Genomic DNA, 13,299 nt, shown 5'->3' with positions numbered 1-13,299 from the left:
CACTGGCTGTTGATTAAACAAAACCAACAAGGTTACTCACACTGTAGACAGTCCTGACTTCTGTCAAAAATGTAGAATTTAAATCTCCATATCAATTTCAGGCTAGTGCTTGCAAAAACCAGTCACTGAGGATAAACCAAAGAAGAAGTCTGGAGGGTGCTAACAATAAATTTATTGTTGATCACTAGATCAACTGTTGAGCCACTCTTGCATGGGACGCATGCACAGCCACGCGTGAGGAACCAAGTATATACATGACGCCATCATCCCTAGCAAACACATGGCTTTGCGTACCGTTGCCTCCCGACTGCCTACATATTGAGGAATCTGAGAGAGCATGTTCTGAACCCTCTCACTGGAGAAGACAAGACCGTCTTCCGTCCAAATTAGCGCTCCGAGAAATTGTTTTACTTGGCTGGGGACTAAGATGGATTTCTTTTCATTGATTGAAAAACCCAGGCTGAAGAGATCTACTGTTTTTTGGGTGTTCGAAAAACAAGCGTCGAACGAGTCCCCTGTAATGAGCCAGTCGTCGAGGTAAGGGTGAACTGGGACTGATAGTCTGCGCAGGTGTGCTGCTGCCATTGCCAGGACTTTGGTGAACACCCTTGGCGCCGAGGCAATGCCGAAGGGGAGTACCTTGAATTGGTAGTGTTTGTCCTGGATCATGAACCTTAGGTATTTTCTGTGCGCTGGCAACATTGAAATATGAAAGCATGCATCTTTCATGTCCAATGCTGCCATGTAGTCCCCCTGTTTCAGCAATGGGATCACCTCCTGCAGGGTTATCTAGCAAAACTTCTGGGGTTTTATAAACTTGTTCGCTGGGTGCAGATCTAGAACAGGACGCATGGTGAGATCCTTTTTGGGTACAAGGAAGTACACTGAATAAATACCTTTGTTTACCTGAAGAATAGGGACGGCTTCTATGGCGTCCTTTCCCAGCAGTGCTTCCACCTCTTGGATCAGGATCTCCAAATGGTCTGTGAAAGGCACCATGAGCGCGGCGGTCGGAACTGTGGAGGTTGGGCAAATTCCACGCAATAACCGTGGGCAACCATCTTTAAGACCCACTGGTCGGAAGTTATCCCCTCCCATGCCTTGAGGAAAGATGTTAATCACCCCCCGACCCGGGAGACATGGGAGGGGACCTGGACTTGATGGTCATTTCTGACCAGAGGCTGTGGCTCCTCTGGGATTGGGGCCTCTGCCTCTACCTTTGCCGCGTTTCTGACCCCTTGCGGGATAGTAAGTGGGGCTTCCAGATGTTTGATTTGTGTTGGAAGTTACCCATGCCGTAGTTGTTTTGACCAGCACAGGCTTGTCCTCGAAAGGACCACCAAGAGTTATTACCCCTCTGGGATGAGGGTTTCTGTGTAATTTGGTGCACAGACCTTATAGTCTCATGCTCCTTCTTGGCTGTCTCCAACGCTTCATCCACTACTTTCCCGAAGAGGTTAGTCTCCTCAATGGGTTTATTAATTAGGGAGGCCGGAGTCTCAGATCTAAATCCCGATATATGCAGCCATGCGTGTCTTTTCAGAAGAGTCCCTTGTGCAAGAGACTTGCCTGCTGTTTCTGCAGTGGCCAGGGTGTTCTTCACCACATTCTGGTTAACAAGTCTTCCCTCTGCAACAATGGCGAGATGCTTTGTCCTGGTGGGTTCAGGAACCTCCTGGAGGCCTTCCTGGAGCAAGTTCTGTTGGGCATCAGCATAGCTTGCTAATAACGTAGTATTATTAGCAACCCGAATGGTGTACGCAGCTGCTGACGTGACACGTTTGCCCAGGGCATACAACCTTTTAAACTCCTTGTCAGGTGGTGATTCTCCCGTGGCAAGGGCTACCCCTGCCCTCTTTCGAGTGGTAGTCACTACCAGTGAGTCTGGGATGGCGTGCCCTTTTATATACATAGGGTCGGAGGGAGAAGGGCGAAATAATTTTTCGACTCTCAGGTTCACAGCCCGTGTCTGAGCAGGTTTGACCAACGAGGGAGCTGCCCATCTTTTAACAGAGTTAAGGAGGGGGATGGATTGACTCGCCAGAGGTTTTTCCTTAATAATGTCCTCCACGAAATCCTGCTCAGGTACCGCCTCTTCAGTGGCAATTTTGAAGTATTCAGCTGCTTTTTTCAACATGAAGTTGAAAGCCATTTGGTCATCCACAGGGGAGGCCTGGCAAGCTGGGGTAGACGGAGGAGAGTCTAGGCACAAAATATCAGTGTCCTGATCATGCTGTGTCCAAGGGTCTTGAACTTCCTGCTGGGTTTCCTCCCAGTTGTCCATCGCATCCTGTTGATCTTCCTCATAATTTTCGAGAAAAGAGGCTTCCTCGTCTTCATTATAGATGTCTGTATGTTTGTCCATATGGAACACGTCTTCTTGTTGGAAAATAAGAGACTGGACTTCTTGCATTTGGGGGTTAGGGTCTATCCGAGCCCTCTACGGGGGAGGATGATCAAGAGAACCCATAATCTGCTCCAGCCGATCCATATAACCCTCAAACTTTTCTGTAGTCCATTTAGAGGACCCAAACGGGCCTACACGAGGAGAAACAACGTTCTCCGCACTGTGGCGTCGTGAGGAACCTCTCAGTGTGTCGGAGAGAGGCTCTTGGCTATCTACGCAAGTGTCATCGGAATCGGGGCCCAAATCCGCCAAAATCTTTTCCGCGGCTTGGCCCATCACTTTAGGCGGAACCGGAATAAGGCCCACCGCCGCTGCGATTCTTCCGATGCTACTTTGGATAGTCACCGAATCATCATGGGACAAAGGCTCTGATGATTTGTCAGCAGTAGAAATACCGTCCATGGCACCAGGAGGCCTAGCGGTCGGTTTTTGGGGTAGAGACCTAGCCATAGTTTTCGGGCCTACTGAGGCCTTGGAAATCGTCGAAGCGTCAGGCTCCCTAACTCTGTCGCGTGTAGATTTAGGAGTAGCGCCCTTGGTTTGTTTTGATTGCCCAGTCGCAATACGCTGCTGCGGGGAAGGCTTTGGATCTGAACGACCCGAGGGAACCGGCGAAGTTTTTGGCGGCCCCATAGGCGCTTTTGCCTTTTTCGATAAAGGCATCGAAATTGGCGTAGGGGTTGTGTGCTTAGTGCGATGCGCTTGTACGCCCCTGTCGCCGGGTGTAGTCCCTGTAGCAAGGCCAGAGTCGAGCCTGGAAGGGTCGGGGATGGGCATGGCAGACCTAAAAGTGTCCGCCTCCACGTCTATAACATCCGCGTTGGACGCTTGGTCATCCGAAGTACCCCCGTCACTTTCGGCTGGCGTGGCGGTGGGGGAAGGAGGCTCCACACGTGACATGCCGTACGTGGCCCACCGCTTTACACAGCGCTCCTTAAGGGTCTTGGGCTGAAGGAGTTTGCACGCCGCACACCGCTTCTCGTCGTGCTCTAGGGGGAGACAGGCGTTACACGTCCTGTGTTCGTCCTTCCAAGGATATCTGACCCTACGCTTAGGGCAGAATCTAAAAAGAGTCCTTTCCATAGCAAAAGGGAAGGATGACCAGACCAAAAGGGAAAAGAGGGGAAAGGAGGAAAGACATACTAAACAATATGGCCACCCCGACCCCACTCTCCCTACTGTATAGGTCGGCCAGAGGGCCCGACCACGTGGAAAAATCCAGCCGCTGGATCTTAGGCGCCGAAATCCACAGCCATAGACGATTCCCCCGTATTCTTTGTTGAAGATGTTCTTATTTGCGAAATGACTTAACGGGGAATAAACCGACAATTCGGCAAGATAAACAATGTCTCTAGTAAGAGCTCCGCTAAAGGGCGACCAGTTATCTGGGTGGAAAAAAACAATCTGAGGGACCTCGGCGCGTGAGGGATTTTGGGTACTACACACGTCACGATAGGGATAGTGTTACAGACACGCCTATGCCGACGTCCCCTTTCGGTCCCCGAAAGACAAGATGCAATACTCTGCGGTTACCACTGGATGTCGGACCATATGCACAGCATGTGAATCTAAGCAGATTAACAAGCACCAGAAGGGCTGTTTCAGTGCTATGATTTGATCTGAAACCGGACTGTCTGGTACCAAAGAGCTGGTTTTGTTTGAGGTGTGTGTATGTAATTGTGTCAATAATATTATGTAAAAATGGGACTGTTATTGGGCGATAATTAGTAGGCACTGTGGGGTCCAGTGTCATCTTTTTTTTTTTTAGAAGTGGGGTGACCCAGGCTTCTTTGATGCTGGCTGGGACTGTGTTAGTGTTGGACGAGGCATTGACAAAGTTGGTAATGGTGGGGGTGAGGGTGGAAGCACATGCTTTGATTAGTTTGGCTGGGACGTTGTCCCCTTTGCAGTTGGAAGCTTTTAGCTTAGAGATAGTATCAAGTACTAGTTCTTGAGTAACCGGGGTAAAGTGGAAAGATGCGCTGGTGTTTACAATAGGGGTGGTGCTAGGGTTAGATGTTAGTGCATTTTTGTCTGCAAAGGCAATTATTTTGGTAGCTATTTTGTTTTGTAACAGTGCAATTTTAGCAGCTAACGCATCTTGAATAGTGGTGCACCATACTTTGCTGGAGTTGGCTACTGTCGTTGCTGGGGTGGGATTTTCTAATTCTCTAAGGATAGACAAAAGTTCTTTAGAGTCAGATGTGGTATTGCTAATGCGAGTGTGGTAGGCATTGGCTTTGTGGATGATAATGGCCGTTTTATAGATTTTGCTGGTATCCTTAAAGGCGTTGGCAGAGTCAGAGGTAGGATGTTTATTGTGGGTCTGTTGAAGGGAATGTTTGGTTCTTCTTAGCGAAACTAGTTCTTCATGAAACCAAAAGGGTGTTTTTTTTCGGCACAATGAGTTTTGGTAGTTATTGGCGCTACTTTGTCAATAGGAAGGGAGAGGCAATTATGGTAGTAGTCGGCGAGGGTACTAGGGTCCTTGCTGGTGACCAAATTGGTTTCTAATGTTTTGTTGAGAATGGGGTCAAAGTTCTCTACGGTAAGCTTTCTGGGGTTTCTGGCTTCGTAGGTATCCAATACTTTGGTCTTATGGGGGCTGGGTTCATCGTTCATTAGAGTGAATTCTATGCAGAGGTGGTCTGTCCAACTGAGGGGAGTAATGGCGTCAAAAGATAGTCTGGAATTAAGTGAGAGGATCCAATCAAGTGTTCTACCTTTGATATGCGTAGGACCATTAACCAGTTGGATGAAATTCATGTCTTTAAGCACTGAATATAGGGCTTCAGCTTTGTGGTCCTGGTCATCATTGAAGCCAAGATTCAGGTCCCCAAGGATGATACATTTAGTATTGGGTTTGATGAGAGGAGCAAGAAGCAGAGTATTATCTGCTTCAGGGTGGCTGTTGGAGCTGGGTGTTCTGTAGATCAGCACAATATTAATCATAGTTTTTTCATTCACAGAGAGTTTACCTAACAGGAAGTTTGTACCCTGCAATGTTTTCGATAGCACAGGATCTTAGTTTTAAATTACTCTTGACAATGATGGCTACACCGACTCCTGTGGTGTGGGTTCTGTCGGTCCTGAGGATGGTGTAGTCAGGTGAGATGGCTAGAGCTAACAGTGGTCCATATGCTTGATGAAGCCAGGATTCTATGAGTACTAGTAGGTCTAGGCTTTGTTCAGTGATTAAGTCATGGATTTCGATAGCGTGAGATCCTAGTGAGCGGGCGTTGATGAGGGCTCCTTTGAAGCAAGTAGGTGGCTTGGCTTCAGCTGCAGTCTTGGGCGTCTGTGGCAGAGAGGTATTGGGAGTTTTTTTCACGATTGTGGCAATGGGTAGCTTGTACTTCTTGTTTTGCTGGAGGTCATTGGACTTTGGTAGATTGGGAGTCACGGGAGTGTGGCTACAAGAGAGGTGGAGTAGTTTGGTGCGTGATCTTAGTCGAAGGGTCCCCTCATTCCCCCCAATAGGGCAAACATTGGGACTAACTGTGAAGGTGGGGCTGAGCGAGGGGTTTACTTTATGGTCCATGGGGGTGGACTCTTGAGTGGACCTATTGGTGTTTGGGCTAGGTCTATGGGAATGATCAGGGATCGGAGGGAAGGGTGAAGTGGGAGGAAGAAATGGCGTGGGGCAGGGTATGGGTTAGTGTCTGGGGCATGCCAATCTGGATAGGCCATTACTAAATCCCAGGAAGTGGCTGCCTGTACATAGAGTACTATCTTGGATAAGGCTGAAAGGAAACATCACGATAAGTATCCAGTCTAGCATAGCTGTGTTCAAAGTGGCTTATGGCTAGGGGGGCAGGAACAGAGTACAATTGGTCATCAAGCAATGGGCAGGTACGCAGTACAAATGGTCATTAGACAATGGGCAGGTACTGAGTACAAATGGTCATCTAACAGTGGGCAAGTACTTAGTACAGATGGTCATCGGAACAAAGGGCAGGTACGAGTAAAGTGGTCATCAAAAAGTGGGCAAATACTGAGTACAGGTGGTCATCAAACAGTAGGCAAATACTGAGTACAGGTGGTCATCAAACAGTAGGCAAATACTGGGTACAATAAATCGGGTCCAGGTAGGGTATAGTATGGCGCAGATGTTGCCTGAGACTATAGGTGTGTAGTGGAGTTTAGTGCAGGCTGAGCGGAATTAGGGTGACTAAGGAACATGTTGTGCAAGACATAATGAAGAGGTTTTGTGAAGTATCTCTGGAGTGCAGCTACAAATGAATAAGGTGTGGTTCTTAGTCTATATAGTTCGTGGAGACAAATCAGGGGCTGCTTGGTTGGGTAGGATTCATCGTAGATATGTTTTTACTGAAGTCGTACTTACAGTAAGCGATGTAGAAGTTGGGCCGCCTCCGGCGCAGACAGGCAGAACCTTTAGTGTGGCCCTTGGTGTTTAGGCGGACTCACGCCTTCCGGTGACCCAGCGTCACTGAAGGAGGACAGAGGAGCCTATCAGAATCGGGGCGCATTGCCTAGCAACGCAGTAAACATTGTGGTGGCAGCCATGTTTAGGATCTCCTTGTGGTAAATGGCGATCTCAAAGCGGATTAGGCATCTGGGTGCGTGTGGATGACACGATGGGGCATTCTAAGCAGAGAGGCTTTAGGATGGAGGCATGCTAGGTGGCAATGCTTACCCAGGGCTAGAGGAACAGGCACAGACAGGATGGCACTGTTGAGGTTCCAGCTCCAGCAGGGTTTGGCATCAATAGCAGGGGGCTCCTGCCCTCCTGAAGGCGATCAGGGTGTGCAGCGCAGAGAGGCAGCACCCTTAGTGTGGCCCTTGGTGTTTAGGCAGGCTGACGCCTTCCGGTGACTCAGCGTCACGGAAGAAGGATGGAGCCGCCCATTAGAATTGGGGCACGTTGTCTAGCAACGCGGTAATCATTGTGGCAGTGGCCATGTTTAGGATCTCCCCATGGTAAATGGCGATCTCAAAGCTGATTAGGCATCTGTGTGCGTGAGGATGGGGCACTCTAAGTTGAGAGGCTTTAGGATGGGGGCATGCTAGGTGGCTTTGCTTACCCAGGGCTAGAGGCACAGCACAGACAGGATGGCTCAGTTGAGGTTCCCGCTCTAGCAGGGTTTGGCATCAGTAGCAGGGGGCTCCTGGCCTCCTGAAGGTGATCGAGGTGTGCAGCGCTACAACACTAATTATAAGCCACTCTTTAATATTATTGACTCCCTTGATATCACATACACTAACTTTGCCGATGATGCTCAGATTTGCATCCCCATCACTGACTACCACTCTGAGGATACTGTCGGCATCAACAAAATCTATGCCACCATCCAAAATTGAATGACCACCCACAATCTTTTATTGTCCGATAAGACCAAACTCCTCATTGCCGGCTCCCCTTTCCGCCTCAACAAGCTCTCCACGTCCTAGTCTATTACTATCCTTATTGATTGCATCGCAATCTCTGTCATCAAACATGTTAAAACCCTAGGGGCCCACCTGGACGCAGAATATCACTTATCTAAACAAATGAATGCCCTAGCCTCATCCACGGTGTACACAGCTAAGCTCACCTCCCACTGCAGACAATTCCTGTGCCTAACCAACTGCCTTATGCTCGGCAGAGCTCTTATCAGCAAGCTTGGCCACTGTCATGTCCTCCTCACCGGTATGTCCTCAACCAACCTCTCCAAGCTGCAACTCCTCCAAAACAAAGCCTTTTGCACAGCTTCGGGCCTGCACCGCTCCGGCCAAATCAAAGCCGCCAGAAGAGAAGCCCACTGGCTACCTGTCAAAGCTTGCATTGAGTTCAAACCCTGACTTTGGCACATTGCTGCATCTATAATGCACCACCCACCTACCTTAGCAGGAACCTCTTGCTGAAACAACATGCACAAAGCTCTCTGCGCCTCCTGGAGTATGTTATTGGCCACTCCCAGATTCAAAAAGTCGAGAGATGGAGGGGTCAGCTTTGCTGTCACTGCATCCTCACTCTGGAATTCCCTGCCACCTTGCATCACCTTCAAGAAACTAATCAAGACCTGTATTTTTAACAAATATGATTAACATTCCTTTTTCCAATCCACCCACTCCTCCCATGTACCTCCTGATTACCTGAAGCCCTTTCTGATGTTGTACAAACGCCTTGGGTCTGGGCATTACAAATATGTTCTGTTATGTTATTTTGCATTTATATAGCGCCTTATGTACCATTGGTATGTTCTCAAGGCGCTGGTAGGTTGAACGCCCTCAGGAACCGAAGTTCAAGTCAGTAGAGAGAGAGAGAGAGAGTCATAAGGTGCGTGTGAGCACCGGAATGTGTGTGCAGCAGGTGTGGCATTTGTGTGATAGCTGCTTCTTAGCGGTAGTTGTGGTGGTTGGGAGATCATGAGTATGTGTTTGTTCTGGCAGATTGTTATCCAGACCGATTTTGGCTGTGTTAGGCCTGAGCAGAACGCCTATGCTGGAGGGTGTGTAACCAGCTGTGTTTAGTTAGGATGATGGGGAGTATGAGGCAAGTGATGGTATGAGAACAGCCATACCGAATGGTGTCATAGTACCGCTGTGTTCTAGATGAGTGGTGGTGTAAGGACGAGAGTAAGCGTGGAGATGAGATATGGTGGTTTACCTTAAGTGCTTGAGATCAAGCGCACTCCAATAGTTCCATGCATTCCAACCGTTCAATGTACACTGACCATTCCATGCATTCCGACCGTTATACCCACTTCACCCATTTCGTCCACACACTTCATTCGTTCCACCCACTCCACCCGTTCCACCCACTCCTCCCGTTCCACCCAGATAATCCGTTCCACCCCAATCCTTCACCCGTTCCACCCAGATACTTCACCCGTTCCATCCAAAATAAATGAATGTAAACAAATGACAAACATTTACCGCTTCATAAAATGAAACATTGATTTACTAGAAATGCATTTTAATTACATGACAACTATAGTGAAATATCCTTCTATATTACATGCTATTTACATATGGATGCAGAAGCAAACGAAGAAAGAAAGACAGAATAACAGAAATCAAATGACAGTGGTTGGCAGTGACCAAAGCAGAACCTTCATAACAGGCCTGGAGTTAATCAAAGGTAACTGCCTAACAATGTTCCATCTATGCCAGAGGGACATTCTCATACAAGTAGTATAGCTCAGTGGCAACTGGCTCGTCTTGGAAGCAAGACGACGCAGAGTAACACAGGTTTGAATCCCGCATTCACGCTTGGAAACCACTTTGGTATTCAGCGTGTTATAAAAAAAAAACGATTAAAATTAAAGTACTCAGCAGGTCTCAAGTAAATTGAAGAGACCTCCTGTGGTGGTGACAGTCACATTCAAAGCTTTATGTAATGTGACGCAGGGTCAATGTCAATCTGTAGTAAATGATCCAAGATACTACAGCACCAATGTTTGTAGACGTTTCGGCAAAGGGTGCATTACAAATTTGCCTTCGTCGGGGCCAATTGAATCTGCAAGACCCTGTCCATGAAGGAGAAAAATGAATAAGGGAATCTTTAAAAACATGAACGTGGGGTGGGGTTTCTAAAGACTGCCTAAAAAGAAAATGTATGTACAAATATATAATGAACTAACTCACCAGGAGTAGGTAGAGAGGTTTCTAATGATTAGAATACTGGTATGGGGATGGCTCCGAAGAGTATCGCATGTCCTCTGAAATAGTGGAGGATGAAGGTGTGAGAAGTTAGGGCCAATAGATGGGGAACCCAAGATGCCAACATCAAGTGCTAGGGGGGTAAGTACCACCATGCGTGTTTACCTGTAATAGAAGAAACACTGTGACCAGGAAAAATTGTACACAGAAAAGTGCAGTAGGTAAGTACCCGGCTGCTATATTGTACACTTACCCAGTATGTGTCTGTGCGGCCATACCCGAGGCAGGAGTGTACATAAAGCAGATGGAAATTTCACAGGTAGCAACACTAAGTATATGATGGCCAAGCTGCCACACCAGCCAACGGCGGAGAAGATAAAATGCTTTGCGTTGGCCGTGCTGACGCCACGGACTGGATGATGTAAGGTTGGGATGCGTCATCAAAAGAAAAGATGAAACAAGAAATATAGATATACCCCAGCACCTGTAGACTAAAGGCTGTCAAAACATACAAATCTGGTAGTTTACACATTTTAATTCAAGACACCGATAACTACGCATAATTGAGGAAGGACCCCACCGAAGAAATAAAGCAGATTATTTCTGAGACCACGCTGTTTGGATACCAAAGACACTGGATACCCAAGCATTAATTTGGATTTCTAAATAACCTTGAGGCTCTATTCCAACACGTGTTGGCATCGAGTGTTTGGACAATCATAAAACAACGCGAAAAACTTCACTTTGTTGAATTTTTTTAATTAGAGACTCCGAATATATATTCATGTAGGTCTAACTGAGATTGTATAGGCCTATGTTAAATTGACTTGGGTCTTAAGGGGCACATGGAATAGTCTCACTGTTGCATTTTACATTTATGACTTCGGGCGTAGGCCATTCACTTGATCCATGCTAGCATCCTCCTCTCCTTGTGAAGTGCGATAACATATTATTTAGGTTACCTATTAGACATTGGGAGGTAGCTTGATGTGATAACAGCCCACTCAGCTTAGTATAGGATTTCTAAACAACTCTCAAGAGCACACACCATTTTATGGCATACCAAATATTCATAAAGTGCAATTCTTGTTGGCTTTGTGTCCACTCCTGTCTTGGTGATGGTCACACAGAGACTTACTGAGTAAAAGTATGAGATAACAGCCGGGTACTTGCCAACTGCACTTCTCTTCTCAGCATTTTTATGCCACAATGTTCTCTGTTCTGCAAGTTTATTAACCTTAGAGAATTTTTCCTGGTGACTGTATTCTACCATTCCAGGTAAACACGCAAGGTGCTAGCCCCTAGCACTTGGTGTTGGTGTCTTCACTTCCCTATATATTGGCCTTCACTTCTCACACCTTCGTTATCCACTATTTCAGAGGACAGGAGATACTCTTCGGAGAAACCCCCATTCCAGTGTTCTAATTATTAGATACCTCCTGCGGAAAGTGTGTGTGTTGCCTCTCTACCTACTCCCTCTGCTGAGTAAATTCTATGTGTATATTTGTGTATACATGTACTTTTTAGGTAGTCTTTAGAAACCTCCCTCCTCATTTTCTATGATTTTCTTATTAATTTTTTCCCTTCACAGACAAGGTGTTGCAGATTCAACTGATCCTGAAGAAGGCAAATTTATAATGCACCCTTCGCCGAAACGTCTACAAACATTGGTCTTGTAGTATCTTAGATAGTTTATTACAGGTTGACACTGACCATGGGTCACATTACATCAAGCTATGAATGTTAATATCTCCACCACAGAAGGTCCCTCCCATTTGCTTGAGACCAGCTGAGCAGTTGTATGGGAATGTCCCTCTAGCATAGTTGGAACATGGTTAGTCCGTTATCTTGAATAACCCAGGACCATTTATGAAGGTTGTGCTTTGGTCACTTATTCTGTCATTCTTTCTTAATTTGATTCTGCATCCATATGTAAATAGAATCTAACATAGATGAATGATGTCATAATGATGTCATTATATTTGTCTCATGTGATTAAAATGCATTTCAAGTAAATCAATGTTTCATTTTAGGAAGCAGAAAGTGTATATTGTAATTTGTGTACATATACGTTAATGAAACTTTGGCTCCAGTAGTTTTGTTTGACTGCCAAAATTCGGTATCCAAGAAGTGGATGGACACAATCTATTGAATAAGTTGTAAATGATACAATAGGAACAATTGTTTGATTATGGGTTTTCCCCCAGTTCCTAGTAAGTAAGCACATATAACTAAGATTACATACACTAGCCAATAGTGGAACAAGCAGCTAGAACCAATCAGGTACTTAGTCAAGAATGCAATTGAGGCCTGAATCTCCACAACTCACCATCATAAGACACAAGTCAACACCATTCCATCAGAAAAGGCCAGAATGGGATAAGGAGAAACATGGCACAGATCGCGTGCAACCGCTCTCTGTCTCCACTGTGAACCCTCCCCACCAAAATGTTGAATTTGAAACCATGTCTTCCACCACAACTGAAATCTTGCATGTCCACCAAGGTAAACCCTACCGGGCAAGTATAAAACTGTCACCCACAGAGACTTGATTGTGCAAGACCCTTTTGAAACAACATCACTCAACAGTCATAAAATGGAACGGAGATCAGCAAGAATCCACCATCCTGGCTCATACCAAAAACCACAGGGCCTCTTCTTTCTACTCAATGGCAGATTGGAACCCTACCCATTTAGCCTAACCTTTTAACTCCAAACAAGAACCTCCCCTAACTACAGTGCCTTCGGCCAACTAACCGAATCACCTTTCCCTTGTGCGTTACATAAACCCCTAACACGCACAGCAGCCTTACATCTGTAAGCAAGCAGCACCACCACATTAAGTCCTGTAGAGCCACTTGGAGCCTGCAGCATTTTTAGTGCTAGTATATGCTCTTCCTCCCCACCCCCACACTAAAAGGCTAGAATGGCGTCCGAGCGCAGGCAGACAACAGATCTTGGATGTGCTCCTCTGGACAAAGCACCAAAGTGTCACAGCTGCAAATCATATAGAATCATACTGGCACACAGGACTGGTACTTCTACTTGGCACCTAGCAGCACCCACATGTTTCGCTTCTGCCTCGCTCTTCACTGCCCACAAATCTTACTCTCCCCCCCACTTTACATCAGAACCATGCGCCAAGAGGCCACCAAAATGGGTGAAATGCACTATAGGAGATCACATTACATTTCATTACAATTTACCTTTGTGATATTTAAACATCAAGTAGGATATACAGTTCCAATTATGCACTTTTATAATTATGAGTTCTATTGATGGACAGT

The 13,299-nt window shown here is 46.5% G+C and overlaps 1 protein-coding gene across 1 annotated transcript in view; it reads right to left on the bottom strand.

The window, feature by feature from the left end:
* Positions 1-13,299, bottom strand: part of LPCAT1 (lysophosphatidylcholine acyltransferase 1) — a 1,148,174-nt gene that overhangs the window by 392,053 nt on the left and 742,822 nt on the right. The gene's annotated exons all lie outside the window — the stretch shown is intronic.

This window comes from Ambystoma mexicanum, chromosome 5q (genome assembly GCF_040938575.1).
Source record: "Ambystoma mexicanum isolate Mex_15411 chromosome 5q, UKY_AmexF1_1, whole genome shotgun sequence".
In the NCBI taxonomy this organism is placed as follows: domain Eukaryota; kingdom Metazoa; phylum Chordata; class Amphibia; order Caudata; family Ambystomatidae; genus Ambystoma; species Ambystoma mexicanum.
This window is presented reverse-complemented; position numbering and strand designations above follow the sequence as displayed.